Below are 16,709 nucleotides of genomic sequence, written 5' to 3'. Positions count from 1 at the left end.
GTGTACAGAGGCAAGGATGGAAGAAATGGGGGTGGTCGCCTTCAGAAGCAAAAGTCTTTGACCAATCTCACTCTTCTAAGTGAAGGGGAAAAGAGGCGATATTCCTGCCGGGAAAATTGGTTCGGCAGTGCATCCAAGTCCAGCCAGGTTTCTCACCAGAGAGAGGGAGAAAATAGAAGCAGAGGCTCACTTTCCAAAGCTCTCTCCAAATCGGCACACTCCCTTTATCATGCCAGCAACAAGTCACCATGGGAAACAGAAGAGCTGCCACCTGCCAGAAGCAGAAAGTCAAGTAAAAAGATCAGTAGGTACCCTATGGATGAATCTGAACAAGGAGAAAGCAGCAAGTTGGGAGATGAAAATGTGCCCTTTAAGTCCAGTTTCACCAGCCAAAACTGGGTGGAGGAGGAGGAAGGTTGCCTACGTGAAGGGACTGCACAGCTGGACGAGGAGGTTATAATGACAATGCTCGGAGACTTAGAACAAGTGCTTTACAATGATACGATGGGTGAGTTCAGTTCTGATTGTCATGAGCACTGGCACATCTGCATGGGAGGAGACTTTGCTGATAGTAATATCAGAAGACACAAGTGGGTTTGTGTTCAGTGTAATACACTCAGAAGTGGAGCTAAAGCTGCTCGTAGGATAAAGGATATGGGTTGTAGCATCACTTTTTCTGTTAGATTTAGAGACTGCGTTACATAAAAGTATCTTCCAAAATTTTATTTGAAGGGTTTATTAGTGGCAGCATTTTTCTCTTATTTGCCCCATGTCACTTTGGAACTCCAAGGGGTGGGAGAATGCGAATTTACTTGTGCGATGCCTCGTCATTCTTAATACCTGGATGCTATGCAGTTATGCACTAGAATCTTCTAAGCTTGGGGAAGGGTGCTAGGGAAAATCTCATTCTTGTCCTTTTTTATCACATAAGGCCTTATTTAGTGTGAAAACTTACATAGGCAAGTAGCTGTATAAGTGCTGCTAATTTATTCACAAATATTTTTATTTGAGTGTTAATAACTTTCCACATCATTAATCTAAAATTAGGCAACCAGCAAACTTAACAAGGTTTAATGTATTTAGGCAATACTGTGGCCTATTTTCTGCTCCAGCCTCATAAACACTCCCCTCCAGAAAATGAAGGCTTTGAAGGGAATTCTGGGTGTCAGTGCTTCACAGACTAGCTAGATCAGTACTGGCAAGAAGACATCGGTAATCTACAGTGAAAGGAGTTTTAAAAAAAATCTAAACTTGGTCCTACTTTTCATCTCCTTTCACTTTAAAAGTGGGGTGGTTCAAAGTGTTGAACTGTTTGTGATTAAACGTTTGGAAGTCTGTACCTGCAATTCCAAGCCTGTCTCCCTTGCAGGGTGATTTGTGCTTACACTCAGAAGTGTAGCTGAAGCTGCTTGTAGGCAATGTTCCCTCTAAGCTGAATTAGTGTGAGCTAGCTCACAGTTTTTTAGCCTCCAGCTCACATATTTTTGTCTTGGCTCAGGAAGGATGGCTCCAAAGCAAACTGATTTATGCAGAAGCCAAATCACTTGCTCACAACTTTAATACCAGTAGTTCACAAAGTAGAATTTTTGCTCACAAGACTCTACAGCTTAGAGGGAACATTGCTTGTAGGATATATAGTTTGCAGAGAATTTGAATAAAATCATGGACAAGAGAATGTGGCCTTAGCAATCCTGGAAAGCTGTGTCTGTTTCTGCCGCTGATCAGTTAGATAACTTGAGACATGTCCGTTCTTTGGCTTCTACTATCTACTTAGTGGCAGACAGAGAGGGGTAGTTTACAGATTAGATAACTTGAGGTGTGGCACAAAGCCATGCGTCCAATACAGAAGCACTGTTTTATGTCCCACCAGTACTGAAGTAAAATGCCAGTGAAAGGGAGAATGGTATATGTCTGTTGGACTTGCAATAAGGAAATGTTGCAGCAGCATGGGGCAAACACAGCTGCTAATAGCCCTTAATATCTCGGTTTTTCCTGTGTAGAAATAGGGCCCGGTTTTTCTGTGTGAGTTGTTTCAGCTATGGAGCACAGGAGAACAAAAATGCCAAGCTTGTTTCTACAGTAGAAATGCAAAGGGAGCAGCAGATGTTCACCACTTCTTTTAGTGCCATAAGCTCAAAATCCAGTACACTGTACTTTACATTTGTAACCCCATGAATGGTGTTTGTAATCCTTCCTTTATGGTTTAACATTTACACAAATTTTCTGAACAAATAAATTTGTGCCAGTGCATTCATGCATGTTTGAGATCACTATGCATAATCATAAAATGGCACTAGATGGGTGATTTCTGTATCTTAGATAAATGGGGATTTCCTCGTTCCAGAACGAAGAGGGTGAGGTCCTAGAGACTTGCAGGGAGTGTCTCTGCCTCTTGCTGCAGCATTTGACATTTGTGGAGTAAGGGAAGTGCATGGCAGTCTGGAGTGCTTAACGCCTAGTCAAACAGGAATATATGGCCCTTCTCACTTTCAGTACTTTTTTTTAATATATATTAAATATCTATTAGCTGCCTTTCTGCTTTGTGGAACTCAAGGAAGCTTGCAATATAAATATAATAGTAATTATTAAAAAACACCTAAAATATCCAATTTAAAATCTCCAATTAGGACTGCCAATGAATAAAAACTAAATTAGCCAGATGGAGTCCTAAATAAAACTGTCTTCAACTGCCTCCTGAAGATCAAAAGTGAGGGGGCCAGCTGCATCTCCCTAGGGAGGTTTTCCCATAATCATGGGGCTGCCACTGGAAAGGCTATCTCTCCTGTGTCCACCAGATGAACGTCTGTGATTGGTAGAACTGTCAGAAGGGCCTGTCCCTGTGATCTTAATTACTGGGCAGCAGGGGGCATTTCCTGCAGGAGTGCACAGGAGCAGAGCTCCGGCAGTAAAGAGCCCAGGAGGCGGGCACATGCAACAAGCCCCACCCCCTGCTCCCAGCAGCCCTCAATCAGAGCAAGAAGCAGCCAGGTAAGTTATAGAGACCCCCTGCCCCAAAACAGTCCAGTGGCACCTTTAAGACCAAGTTTTATTCAGGTACAAACTCTCCCTCCTCTGCGAGGACAGATCTGCACGCCCCCCCCCCCATAGCTAGCAATCCAAAATAGTCCAGTGGAGCCTGAGCGGTGGGTGTTGCCTTCTGACACACTTCCGGTTATCTCAGGGGTGTGTGGCATATGCAAATAAGTTATGCTAATAAGTTATGCTAATGAGCTCCTGCACTTCTTTTTCTATGAAATGACCCCTGCTAGGAAGAAAAATATGGTAAAAGACATCCCTTCAGATATCCCAGTTCCAAGACAGGTAGGGCCTTAACAGACAAAGCCAACACTTTGAATTGGGCTGAGGAGCAGATAAAGAGCCAGTGTAATTGCTGTAATATTGGGGTCACATGCTCCTATAAATTGGTCTCAACCAGCAGTCTAGCCACAGCATTCTGCACTAGCTTCAGTTTATGACCATTCTTCAAGGGTAGTGCCAACTAGAGTGCACTGTAATACTCCAGTCTAGATGTAACTAAGGGATGGATCACTGTGGCTGGATCAGACTGAACCAAGAACGGACACAGCTGATGCAGCATCTGAAGCTGGGCAAAAGCATTCCAAGCCACAGCTGCCACCTGATTTTCTAAGGTGACTGCTGAGTCAAGCAGCACTCCCAAACTGTAAACCTGGCTTCTCAAGGGAAGTATAACCCCATCCAAGACAGGAGAGATCTCAAGTTCCTGGTCTGCCTTTCTCCTAACACAGAGAACCAGATAAACCTTGTCAGGATTGAGTTCCAGGTTGCTGACCCTCATCCAGCCCATTGCTGACTCCAGAATATCAATAGTATCCAGAATATCAATTGCTGACTCAGAATATCAACAGTATCATCAGAATTTGGTGGAAAAGAAAGGCAGAGCTGTGTATCATTCACATCTTGTTGACACCAGAGCTCATACCTCCTGATGACCACTCCCGGTGACTTCATGTAGATATTAAATAGTATGGGGAAAGTGTCTAGCAAACTACAAGTGATACTGAAGAACTCTCTTGGGAAAGCACTTCTCCCCCTGCCCCCCAAGGCCTCTAAGCTGATTCACAATTTTCTGGTTCCTCCCCATAAGCTTCAGCCATGCCTTGCCACCCCCAACTTTGTCTATTTGTGAAGACTGTAGTAGTTCTAGAAAGGCAGGAAGAGTGAAGAACTTCTCTGTTTCCCTATCCGTCTGCCTTCTAGCACAGTGTTTCTCAGCCTGTGGGTCAGAATCCAAAAGTGGGTCATCATGAAGCTTCTGAAAGTGGGCCGTGGGCCAGCTCTCCCTAATGGCCACCCCTGCCCTCTCCATAGTTCTCTTTTGGATTTTGGAAAGCAAGACCTGACCCTGGAAACGGAATCTTCCATGTCATACATTAATTGGTATTTTTCCCCACCTTTGCATATACCTATTGATAAGTAAAACATGATCTGATGGTTACTAACAGCAAGTTTTTTAGAATGTTAGGGGCAATTAGAGGGAGTAATGGAGGGGGGAAAGGTGGTCAAAGGCTGGAAGGTACACATGCAAAGGCTGTGTATGTTGGAATGTCACTTGCTTGGGGTTCATAGTGGGGGCAGCTGCATCCTTTGTGTGATGTTTGTTGGTTTCTCAAAGAAATCTGGTTAGCCACTGCAGAGAATGGAATGCTGAACTAAATGAGTGCCAAGGTCATAGTTTCCATAGAGTGCCAGAAAACCTTGGCCAACCCTGGATGGGTCACAATACCAAATAAATTTGGACTTGTGGTTACCAACGAGGTTGGGAACCGCTGCTCTAGCATACTTGTTACTGTTTGGGCAATGTGGGTGCTAGGAACTCTTGAAAATGTAGTCCCTATCAGAGGTCATTTCGGGGGGGATCGCAGTTCCCCCGGGTGACGAAGCCCCACCCCCTGTTTCCAGTTGTTTCCGGTTGCCCCGCTTCCGGCCCTCACTCAGCCAGGAGGAGGCAGGAGAAGAGGGAGGGTAAGTTGCTTCCTCCCTGCCTCTCCCCCCCCCTGCCTGCCTGGGGCCAGGGAGGGCCTTAGCGGGGCTTCCTTGCACTCCTGCCGGCCTTGCAGGTCCACCGCCGGGCCCCTCATGGGGCTCGGCAGTGGAGCTGCAAGGCTGGCGGCGGCGGCCGGGACTGTTTGGGGGTGTGTGTTGTGTGGCCTTATGACACACTTCTGGTGATGTCAGGGGGGGGGGTTGGCCTTATGACACACTTCCGGTAATGTCAGGGGGTGTGGCATATGCTAATGAGTTATGCTAATGAGTTCCCCTAGCTCTTTTTCTACGAAACGACCCCTGGGCCCTATGGTATCCTAATACATAGGGACTGTTCCCTTTCCCCACCAACCTGCAATTGCCACAGCCTATGAAGAATTTGAGTTTAAGAAAAAGGCAGAGAGAGTTGCTGTAGTTTGTGTTTGTAAGGCTTATGTAGGTAAGAGTTAGAGGAGAAGGGAGGGAAGCAAAATGGATTTTTGTTCTAGCTCAGATTTATTGCTGCTTGGTCCCTCTTGGCAACCAGCTGGGGATGAGGACTTACTGGGAGCTGCAGGAAAGCCCATCTGACACGCAGCAACATGTCTGTGTCACTGCCTGCATGACCCAGAAGTGATGTCATCACTTCCGGGATGTTAGAGCAATGCTATATTTGGAGCAATATTTGGGCTAAAACTCTATGGTAAATTTGGCTTCTACTGTAGAGTTTTTGACCAAATACCAGACTGTCACTCCAGTGACCAGGACATGATGATGTCACTTCCAGGTCATATAGGCAGTAATGTAGACGTGTCACTGCATGTCGGATGGGCCTCCCTCTTTTTCAGGGTAAGTTCCCCTTACTGCTGGCCAGCTGATTGGCAGCAGGGAAGTGGAGTCTGGCAGCAGAGGAGCCCTCCTCCGCTGGGGGGGGGGGGAGATCTGGCAACTCTACTCAGATTACAATTCAAACCACTAGAGTTCATATTCTGAATTTGGGAGCATCAGTAATGTATATGCTTTCATTACTGTGTGTGATCTATTTAGATTTAGTCAAGAATGGTTCAAATGTGCAGTTTCTGACATCATGTTGGTTTTTTCACATGAGTCTATCACAATGGATATTGTCCTCAGATATTAAAAATGTGCCATCTGTGTAGAAACTTAGAATGAAGGGCAGACCTGAAGCTTTCTTTCTGACATGCACGCTTTATATGTAGATTGCAATTTTCATTTTGTAGAGTGCTTTCAAACAAGCATTCAACCCCTTCTCATAAGTGACAAACCTTAATATGAGCAACAATATCATTTCATCATAGAAACTCCCAAGGATATGGCACATTGTTAAAGCTTAATATTTTGAAGCAAATTAACTAATTACCCTAATGGAATTCTATGGATTTTAATAATACATTTTTTGTCCAGGAGCACATATCCAAGAGAAGGAACGAGATTACATGAGATCATGTGTGGCCAGTATGCACCCCAGAAAAAAAAATTGGCAGTTATATCCATCTTTTATTTCTTCTTCTTTTGTGCTGGATTCCTTTGTACTCGGGTTGTTGCCATCCACTGTTGATGATAGGAAACAAGTTTGCACTAAGGCTTCTCAGAATATGAGGTGCACAAAATTCCAGGTCCCTGAAAAGTGACGTGGTCACTCTCTTAAGTGATGTGTTTCCTTCTGCTTTTTGAAAGCTAGGTCAGTATTGTCACTTACTGTTTTCTGTTGTAGTTGCAAGAGACAAAAACTTCATTTTTTCATTTGCATAGCATTTCTGATCTAATTTTGGGGTCGCTTGGCACGTCAGCCATTTTATAATACTGTTCAGATGTTCTTTACATTAATCAGTGTATTGTGGTAAAATAGGATGATAGATGAGATTTTGGGGCTTACAAGATAATTTCAATCCTTAACTATATGACATATTCTAGTACTGCCAGAGCTTTTTCTTAGTTACCTAAACATCCACAAATCAGTTATATTTCTCTTGTGCATAGTGAGAACCATTCATTTCTTAACACAAGAAGCAACTTAATGGAGGGTTTGACAAAGTCATTCACTGTGCATTTGTTTTAAATTTGTGCTGCATTGGGGGCTCCGTTCTGCAATATTCAATGATAATTTTCTATGATGTCTGTATGTATGCATATGTATTATTTACATTTAAATACATTTTTAATAAAAAAAAATTTTTATAAAGAACAAACAAAACACAAACAAACATGAATTGGGGATTTCTGTTACATCATTAAATTGTCTATTTAAGTACCTCGTATAATATTTAATTACATTTAAATACATTTTATAAACCTTTGATATCTATTTCAATTCATACTTCCACAATGATAAAAATATCTAAAGGCGTATCTTCCCCCATCCACCCCCACCCACCCCAAATCCAGGACACAAGAACAACAAGCAAAAAATAATACACAGGCAATTCTGTTCCATGACAAAGACAGTTTTGGCAGGGATTCTGAACTCTAGAGGAAATTTCTATTGAGTTGGAATTAAGACGCATTCCTAATTAAATTCTTCTACTTGTCTGAATGTGTAGTGCCAATTCTGTTCTGTATATGTATGTAGGCGGCCATGATCACTTTGGAGATTCCTGAGCATGACCACAAATAATGCAACTCTTGTGTCAAGTTATCACGAGCAAACATCTAAGCAGTATTTGCATATAAGTGTTGTGGGTTATTGTTATTATTCATTCATAATATTGACAATGAGAATATTTCACAATATAAGAGCAGGTGTATGCAAAAGATGTTGGATATGAAAGTCAACAGAAATATGACTTGGTTTCTTGTAAGCTGCCATGGTGTAGAGTGTCATACTCAGGGGTCATTTCGTAGAAAAAGAGGTGCAGGGACTCATTAGCATAACTCATTAGCATAACTTATTTGCATATGTCACACCGGAAGTGTGTCAGAGGGCAACACCGCTCAGGCTCCACTGGACTGTTTTGGATTGCTAGCTGGGGAGAGGGGCACAGATCTGCCCTCACAGAGGAGGAGAACTTGTACATGAATAAAACTGGGTTTTAAAGGCCCCAGTGGACTGTTTTAGAATACTAGCTATTGGGGGGTGGGATGAGCAGATCTGCCCTCACAGAGAAGACAGAGCTGGTACCTGAATAAAACTTGGTCTTAAAAGGTGCCACTGGACGGTTTTGGTTTACTAGCTATGGAGGGGGGGGGATGTGCAGATGTGCCCTCACAGAGAAGACAGAGCTGGTACCTGAATAAAACTTGGTCTTAAAAGGTGCCACTGGACTGTTTTGGTTTACTAGCCCCAGCACCCTCTCTTCTCCCTTCCACGCCCACCGTCAGCCTCCAGGCAAGGCCGAGGGAAAGACCGGGTGTAATGTATTCAGATGCTGCCCTGAATGCATTAGGAGGTATGTGAATCCTCCCATAGAGAAGCCATGCAAAGCTTCAAGCTTCGGCAGGGATTCGCGCCGAAAAGTATTGTGTCCAATCAGATTTGAGATTTGAACTATATGTAAGCGGGAAAGCTTATGATTGGTCTTTATGCGATCAACTGATAGGTTGGTTTAATGTACAGTAGGTGTGGCTACATTAGCCCGGAATGTTTAAATACCGAGCAGCTGAAATGGACAAGCTGTTCGGGCTATGAGGAGTTGTACCGTGTCAGAAGAAGTCGATTGAAGAGCTGAATAAACCTGAGTTTTCTGAAATCACTCTCTGACTACTTTGTTAAGTACGGACTTAACAATTGGCGACGAGGGTGGGATCCAGGAGCGGGTAGGCAGCCCCGCTGGTCCCGACCCAACGACGGACAACCAAGAGCAGCAGCTCGCCGTGGCAGAGCAGCGACAGGCACCACCAGCACCGGTGGCAGCGATCGCAGCTATGGCCAATAGCCCGAAGTTCGAGGCATTCGAACCAGCGACCGAGGACTGGGACGCCTACCTGCTGAGGTTCGGGTTCCACCTTGAAGCGAACGACATCACTACGGAGGAGAAGAAGCGAGCCACCCTCCTGAGCTCTTGTGGCAAGAGCGTGTTCGATGTCACCAGATCCCTGGTGGCACCAGTAGACATCGGAACAGTGCCGTTCAAAGAGCTGACGGAGAAGTTGAAGGCACACTTCTCCCCGCAACCGTCGGAGATCGCAAGCCGGCACGCGTTCTTCAAGAGGAACCAAGCGCCCAACGAGACCGTGTCCGATTTTGTAGCGGCTCTACGTAAAGCGGCCAGACCTTGTAACTTCGCCGACGTAGAGGAGGCCCTGCGAGACAGGCTGGTGTGTGGCATGCGGGACGAGCGTCTGCAGCAGCGCCTGTTCGCAAAGGCGAAATTGACCTGGGCCGACGCCTACAATGAAGCCATCGCAGCGGAGACAGCGGACAAATCGACCCGTGAGGTGCGTCAGCGTCTGGCTGCAACAGAGCTACGCGTTCACCACCAGGGGTCCGAAGGAGAGCGTGAGGGCGCGGCTGAAGACGTCTGCGCTGTGAAAGGGCCTGCGAACCAGCGGACCCAAGTGAGGACTTCGCCCACTCCTCCTTGCACCGGCTGTGGCGGCAAGCACTCCAGAGAAAGCTGCTGGACCAAGGACGTCGACTGCAGAGCATGCGGAAGGCGGGGCCACATCGCTCGTGCTTGCAGAGCGCCAAAAGTTTCAACGCCCTCAAACAAGCCCAGGAAGCAACGTTCCCGAGCCGCACAACATGAAACCAGCTGCCAGGTCGTACGATCAAGCGCACCTTCGGTCCAACGAATCGGAGGCACCGGCAAGATCAACGTGACGGTCCATCTAGACGGCGTTCCGTGTGGCATGGAGGTCGACTCGGGATCGTCGGTGACCGTAATTTCGTCCAAGTCATGGCAGCAGTTGTTCCCCACCAGGAGTCGTCGCCGGCTGAAGCCAGCAGACACACAAGTGTCCGACTTCCAGGGCAAGCGTATACCTCTGGCAGGGAGGGATACGTTTGAAGTTGAGTTTAAGGGGAAGCGGGCGACCCTTTCATTGTTGGTGGCTGAGGGGAACAGAGTGAATTTGCTGGGGCTTGACTGGTTTGAACCGTTGGGAATTGCTATTTCTGGCATTAATAGTGTAACGAAGAATAAATGGGCTGTACTGTATAAGGAATTTACTGATGTGTTTGGGGGTGGCCTGGGAAAATATACGGGACCCCCAGTAGCGTTTGAACTTGATCCTGCCGTGAGGCCGGTTCGCCTCAAGTATAGGAAGGTTCCCATTCCTCTTAAGCCCAGAATCGAAGCAGAGCTGGACAAGCTCATCGAGCAGGGCGTGTTAGAGCCAGTTCCCTTCAGTCGGTGGGAGACCCCCATTGTAACCCCTGTTAAGCCGGACGGGTCAGTACGCATCTGTGCTGACTACAAATGCACCATAAAGCGGGCATTGCAACAGCACTCGTACCCAGTACCGGTAATTAGCCATGTCTGGGCATCGTTGGGGGGGGGAAAAGTCTTTGCGAAGTTCGACTTGGCCCAGGCTTACCAGCAGCTCCCCGTGACCAAGGAAGCTGCTGAAGCACAGACCATTGTGACACACAGGGGGGCGTTCAAAGTAAACAGGCTCCAATTTGGTGTGAACGTGGCCCCAGGGATTTTTCAGGGCCTCATGGAAGGGCTGTTGAGGGGGGTACCAGGGACGGTCCCTTATTTTGATGACGTTCTCATTGCGGGGAGATCCGATGAGGAACTTATGCACAGGGTCAGAGAAGTGCTCAAGCGTTTCCGTAAGGCCGGATTGAAAGTAAAACAATCCAAATGTTTGATAGGGGTGGATAGCGTGGAATTCCTGGGGTTCAGAGTGGACCAAAATGGCGTACACCCCACAGACGAGAAGGTGAGAGCTATAAAAAATGCCCCTTGCCCCGTGAATAAAAAAGAGCTGCAAGCCTTCCTCGGGCTGCTCAATTTTTATCACGCCTTTCTCCCCCACAAGGCGTCCGTGGCGGCACCTTTACATGCGCTCCTTCACAAGGACGCAAAATGGCGGTGGGGTGCTGAACAAAAAAAGGCGTTTGAAGGGGTGAAATCATTGTTGTCATCAAATGCAGTGTTGACCCATTACGATGACCAGAAATTGTTGGTCTTGGCCGCAGATGCCTCTCCTTATGGGGTGGGGGCGGTATTAAGTCATGTAATGGAAGACGGGCGGGAGGCCCCCGTCGCGTTTTATTCAAAGTCACTAAGTGAAACTGAAAAGAACTATGCCCAGATCGATAAAGAGGGACTGGCGCTCGTTTCTGCAGTAAAGAAATTCCACGATTTCTTGTATGGCAGACATTTCCTACTTGTGACGGACCACAAGCCGCTGCTTGGAATCTTTGCCCCGGACCGGCAACTTCCAAATATAATGTCTGCCAGAATGCTCCGTTGGGCCTTGTTTTTGTCGGCCTATGACTATGACCTGGAGCACCGGCCGGGCAAGGCCATCGGACATGCGGACGCATTAAGTCGTTGCCCGCTGCCCGGCCGAGATTTGGACCCTGCACCAACGGCCTCTGTGTTGGCCATCGAAGAACTGCCGCAAGCACCCATCACCTCCAAGGACATTGCCGCTGCGTCGGCTAAGGACAGTGTAATTGCCAGGGTTCTTAACTGGGTTTGGAGGGGGTGGCCGATGGGTGCTATGGAGCCGGAATTTCGCATGTACAAAGCGCGCCAAAACGAGCTGTCTGTGTCTAAGGGCTGTTTACTGTGGGGAAACCGGGTGGTGGTGCCTCACTGCCTCAGACAAAAAGTGCTGAAATCACTCCATGAGGGCCATCCAGGCATGGTCCACATGAAGGCACTGGCCCGTGGTTATGTGTGGTGGCCCGGGCTTGATGCGGAAATCGAGGATTGGGTCAGAGTGTGTGAGCCCTGTCAGCAGGCTAGGCCTGAGCCGTCAACCGCCACTCCGCAGCGTTGGGAGTCGGCGGGAAAACCTTGGTCGAGGCTCCACCTAGATTTTGCGGGGCCAGTTCAGGGACAAATGTTCCTTATTATCGTTGATGCGTATACGAAATGGTTGGAGGTTGCGCACATGCATTCCACCACTTCCGGGTCTGTCATCAATGTGCTGCGGCGCCTGTTTGCGACCCATGGTATACCCGATGTATTGGTCAGTGATAACGGGACGCAATTTACATCTATGGAGTTTGAAAAATTTCTGGCTGATAACGGAATCAGGCAGATTACATCGGCCCCATTCCACCCGGCTTCGAATGGCCAGGCGGAAAGAATGGTAAGAACCACCAAAGAAGCACTGAGTAAATTGGTTTATGGTGACTGGGGGGTAAAGTTAGCTTCGTTCTTGCTCAGACAGCATGTTACCCCTTGTTCAGCAACTGGCCGCAGTCCGGCCGAAATGCTGATGGGCCGGAGGCTGGCAACCGTATTAGATAGGTTGCACCCGGACCTGAAGTACCTTAAACCACCACAGCAGAGTGAACAAACGAAGGTACGCATATATGAGAAAGATGACAAGGTGTATGCGAGAAATTATGCCAGTGGTCACTTGTGGCTCCCAGCCACTATTGTTGAAACTGTTGGGTCCAGAATGTATGTGGTACGACTTGCTGATGGTCGCAAGTGGCGTAGGCACGTAGACCAGTTGAGGCAACGGTGGGCGACTGGCCGACCCAACGCGTTGCCAACTGAGTCAATAGACCCCGAGGACCTTCCGAGACCTCCCCTGGAGGCGAGTGCTGATGGGCCTGAGGGCATCAGCACTGTTCCAGAGGCTGGGCAGACCCCTCCTCTCGAACTAGGTGTAACGGATGGAAGTGTTCCTGGCTCTGAGGTCCCAGAGCCAACCGAAGTGCCACTGACGGAATCGAGCCCTGAGCCGAGTCCACCGAGACGGTCTCAGAGAACGAGACGAGCACCTTCCTACCTAAGCGATTATGACTGTTCGTGAGGTATTTTTTGCTTAGGGGGGAGGGATTTGTAATGTATTCAGATGCTGCCCTGAATGCATTAGGAGGTATGTGAATCCTCCCATAGAGAAGCCATGCAAAGCTTCAAGCTTCGGCAGGGATTCGCGCCGAAAAGTATTGTGTCCAATCAGATTTGAATGTTTGTAAGCGGGACCGCTTATGATTGGTCGTTCATGCGCACAACCTGATAGGTTGGTTTAATGTACAGTAGGTGTGGCTACATTAGCCCGGAATGTTTAAATACCGAGCAGCTGAAATGGACAAGCTGTTCGGGCTATGAGGAGTTGTACCGTGTCAGAAGAAGTCGATTGAAGAGCTGAATAAACCTGAGTTTTCTGAAATCACTCTCTGACTACTTTGTTAAGTACGGACTTAACACCGGGGGAAAGCGCTCCACTTGTTATGTGCTCCCGATCCTAAATGCGAAAGTTCAGCTGGGGTCCAGGATTCCAAGAGGGTGCCGCTGCGTAGTCGGCCAAAGAACCGCACCACTGTCCCTACCACTACCAGCCCCCAGGGGAAAGCGCCTTTGAAATCCAGCAGCATTTCCACAGCAGTTGACGCTGGGACATTGGGGCCAGTCATCTGTTCAAAGGCAAGAAAGAGCAAAACATCCCGCGGGGAGGATCCACAGGCATTGGGCAAGGCTTGGAGAAGTGGATGCAACTTGTACAAATGCCAGCTATACTGGTCTCATAAATAGCAATTAATTGCAAAAGAGCCTCTGGGCATGTGCAGTGTGCTTCGTCAGCACTGGATGACTGCGGGTTTTCTGGAATATTTCACAGCCCTTCGTTGACCAGCTTGTAGCCCCGGAATCCATTGACTGGATCCTTGATCTCCAAGTCTGGTTTTGTCCATTGCCCCCCCCCCCTTGGGGAAACCTGTATGGAGGGCACCCGGCACATCTAACCCTATCTGGACAGGAACCATTACAACCCCCCCCAAAAAACCCCTACCCCCAAACTAATTCGTTTTATTGCTCACCAGTGCTAACCATCGTCGTGTCTAACGAGACGGTGTGGAGTAGCAGAGAGGCTCCAGCTTGATGAAGTCTCTCCGAGGGTGATGGGTGTGCATGGCCGGAATCTCAGGCTTGGATGCCCTGCAGGGTGATTTGTGCAGAGGTGGCCCTTGGATCCGGGCTGGCTCTCGTGCAATTCACTGCGTGCCTCCTGGGATTGTGCTGCCTAGGCCCAAATCCTGACTCGAGCTACAAGTTCACTGATCGGCCGCTGAGACATTAGTCTCCCGACCCCAACCTTGGAGGATCAAATGAAAGAGGACCGAACTCCCCCTCGGAATGGGGGAGATGAGATTCTCGCCTCAGAAGCAGCCCTGCGGAAAGCGGGCAGGTGGAGAGAGAGGTGGCGGTTAGTGGCAGTCATGGGGAGCGGCTGCCGGGGGCAGCAAAGAAAGGTGGCAACTGCCTGCCCCCTGGGCTTACATGGTGCTGGTCTTCGGTGCTGCCTCACCTCCCAGGCGCTGGTGACACCGCTCTCCTGAGTGAAGCCTCATTTTTCACCCATCTCACACTCTCCTCTCCCCCCCCCCCTTGAGGGAGAATTTTAAAAAGTGCCTCCTGCCCCCGCGCATGGCCTCGGGCAGGTAGGGGGCCAGGGCGGTGGCTGGGCAGAGGCACAGGAGGAGGCTGAGGAGGCGCAGGAGGCAGAGGTGGAGCTCCTCACAGGCCTTGCTGGGGCCCGCCTTGCAGAGGTGCCACGCCAGGGCCGGCATGAGGACAGGCAAAGCCTGGGTGGGCTAGGTGCTGCGGCCCAGGCAGTGGCGAAGCAGCACGAGGGCCAGCTCATGGCAGCTTTCCGCTGGGTTGGCCAGCGGGCCAGGAAAGGTGAGGGGAGGCTGCTGGGAGCAGGGGTGGGGCTTGCTGCATGTGCCTGCCCCCTGGGCTCCTTACTGCCGGAGTGTCGCTCCAGTGCACTCCAGCAGGAAACGAGCCCTGGTCATATTATGATCTGGGAGACCCTGGTTTGAATCTGTACTTTGCCATGGAAACTCACTAGGTGACTGGGCCAGTCAGTCACTTCCTACCTCAGAGGGTTATTGTTGTGAGGATATAATGGAGAATGATACTGTTAGCTGCTTTGAGTCCCCATAGGGGAAAGAAGTGGAGCATAGCTATCTAAATAAATATGTATTGGGAAATGGTACCTGGGAGATGAGGATTTTGGGAGATATATGTTGGGAAAGTCCCTTAAATAGATACTGAAATATATTGAGATTTCACAGTGCCTTGCTCTCATTCGTCTCCTCTCCTCTTCCTCTGTGGAGGACTTCATGACAGTACAGTTACTGTACATCACATGTTTATGAAATCCCTATGATCCTGTAATACAGGTTTTAACATCAGATTGTGGTGATGGATATACAGGAAACGGAATACACAAGCCATTCCTGATCTCATCCAAGGTACAGTCCTTGGAGTCATGTAACACGTAACAGCCATTAACCAACATAATTTATGTTTGCCTCAAGCTAGGTTTTATATATGTGCAGCATGTTGATGTATTACTTCCATGATCCAATTAATAGTTAAAGAAATTTGCAAGCTGCAAATTAATTGGCAGGACTTTAAACCAATGGAGTGTTTTAAAGTTAAGGTAACTAATTATTATGTTTTTATTGGCCCTGACTTTTTCCCCATTTATACACTTACAATCATATGCTTACAGCTGAAGCCACTATTCTGTTTTTGTTGTTTAAACTGAATGTGATATATACAGTCTAAGTTTTGCATGTACCATTAGTTACTTATATCACTGAGACCTAAATTAGCAGTGATCCTTGGTTTTTATGGGAGTCCTCAAGAATCATGGCCTCAGTGTGTGCCTCTAGAATACGAGGGAGTGTGGACTTCTCCCATGCTTAGCCACTGCTTCTGTATCTGAAGTACTACTACTGTTCCTTCTCTGTACCACTGCCAGCTCTTCACTTCCTCTTCTACCCTCCCTCCATATTAACATGAAGAATCAGCTCCAGACTCACATGGGGCTGCATTTGTGGCTGTGGGGCTGGGAGCGAAATGAGGGAGGCTACATCGTGGGCTTTGAGCCTGCTTCGGGAGCCTGGAGGGGATTGGGACCTTACTGTGAGCCCTGGTTGGCCAACCAGCTCTCCTTTAGGCTGGCTGGAGGGGTTGAGTTCTGGAAGTGGTCCCAGAGCTCAGGGCTTCTGTTCTGGCCCATCCCCTTTCTATCTGGGCAGCTGCCATGGAGTGTTCCCTGTCATTTCTTTTTTGGCTATTCCTCCTACCCTATCTTTAGTTGGGTTGTTATGGGTTTGTATTTTGTTCACTAGGTTTTGTCACAGCTGTGGTGGGTGCTTTGGGCAATGGGATGGATCCAATGGGGGGGGGGAGGCTGTGCCTGCATTCTCACCTCCTCCTCTTGGGAACTCCCATAAGGGGTCTTGGGGGTGGAGCCACTCAGCTACATGCCTAGGCAGGGGCTGTCAGCTGGCTTTCACCACAAGGTGGCAATGGAACCACACGGCAGCAGCTGCCCAAGTGGCATCCCAGGGCTTGCAACTCCTCGGTTCGGTTTTCCCCCCCCCCCCCAGCAGGCGGGCTGGAGGGATGTGGTTATATCGGGCAGCAGGCAAGTTGCCCGATGCCAGATCCATCCCCATGCTGCACCAAATGCTCCTTCTGCTGTTTTCAATAAAAGCTGTGGCCTATTTCTATATAGTATCTTTGCCTCCTTGCCCAAGCTCCCACCCTTGCCCCCTCGGTCCATAAAGGGGGATGGGCTGCACCCATGGT

At 48.4% G+C, this 16,709-nt stretch overlaps 1 protein-coding gene across 1 annotated transcript in view; it reads left to right on the top strand.

Annotated features, from left to right (window-relative positions):
• The window catches only part of NAV3 (neuron navigator 3), a 289,038-nt gene that overhangs the window by 92,758 nt on the left and 179,571 nt on the right, over window positions 1–16,709 (top strand).

Source organism: Gekko japonicus, unplaced genomic scaffold, assembly GCF_001447785.1.
Source record: "Gekko japonicus isolate JY-2015 unplaced genomic scaffold, Gekko_japonicus_V1.1 scaffold118, whole genome shotgun sequence".
Lineage (NCBI taxonomy): Eukaryota > Metazoa > Chordata > Lepidosauria > Squamata > Gekkonidae > Gekko > Gekko japonicus.
Note: the sequence above shows the minus strand (reverse complement) of the source record. Positions and strands in the feature narration are given on the sequence as shown.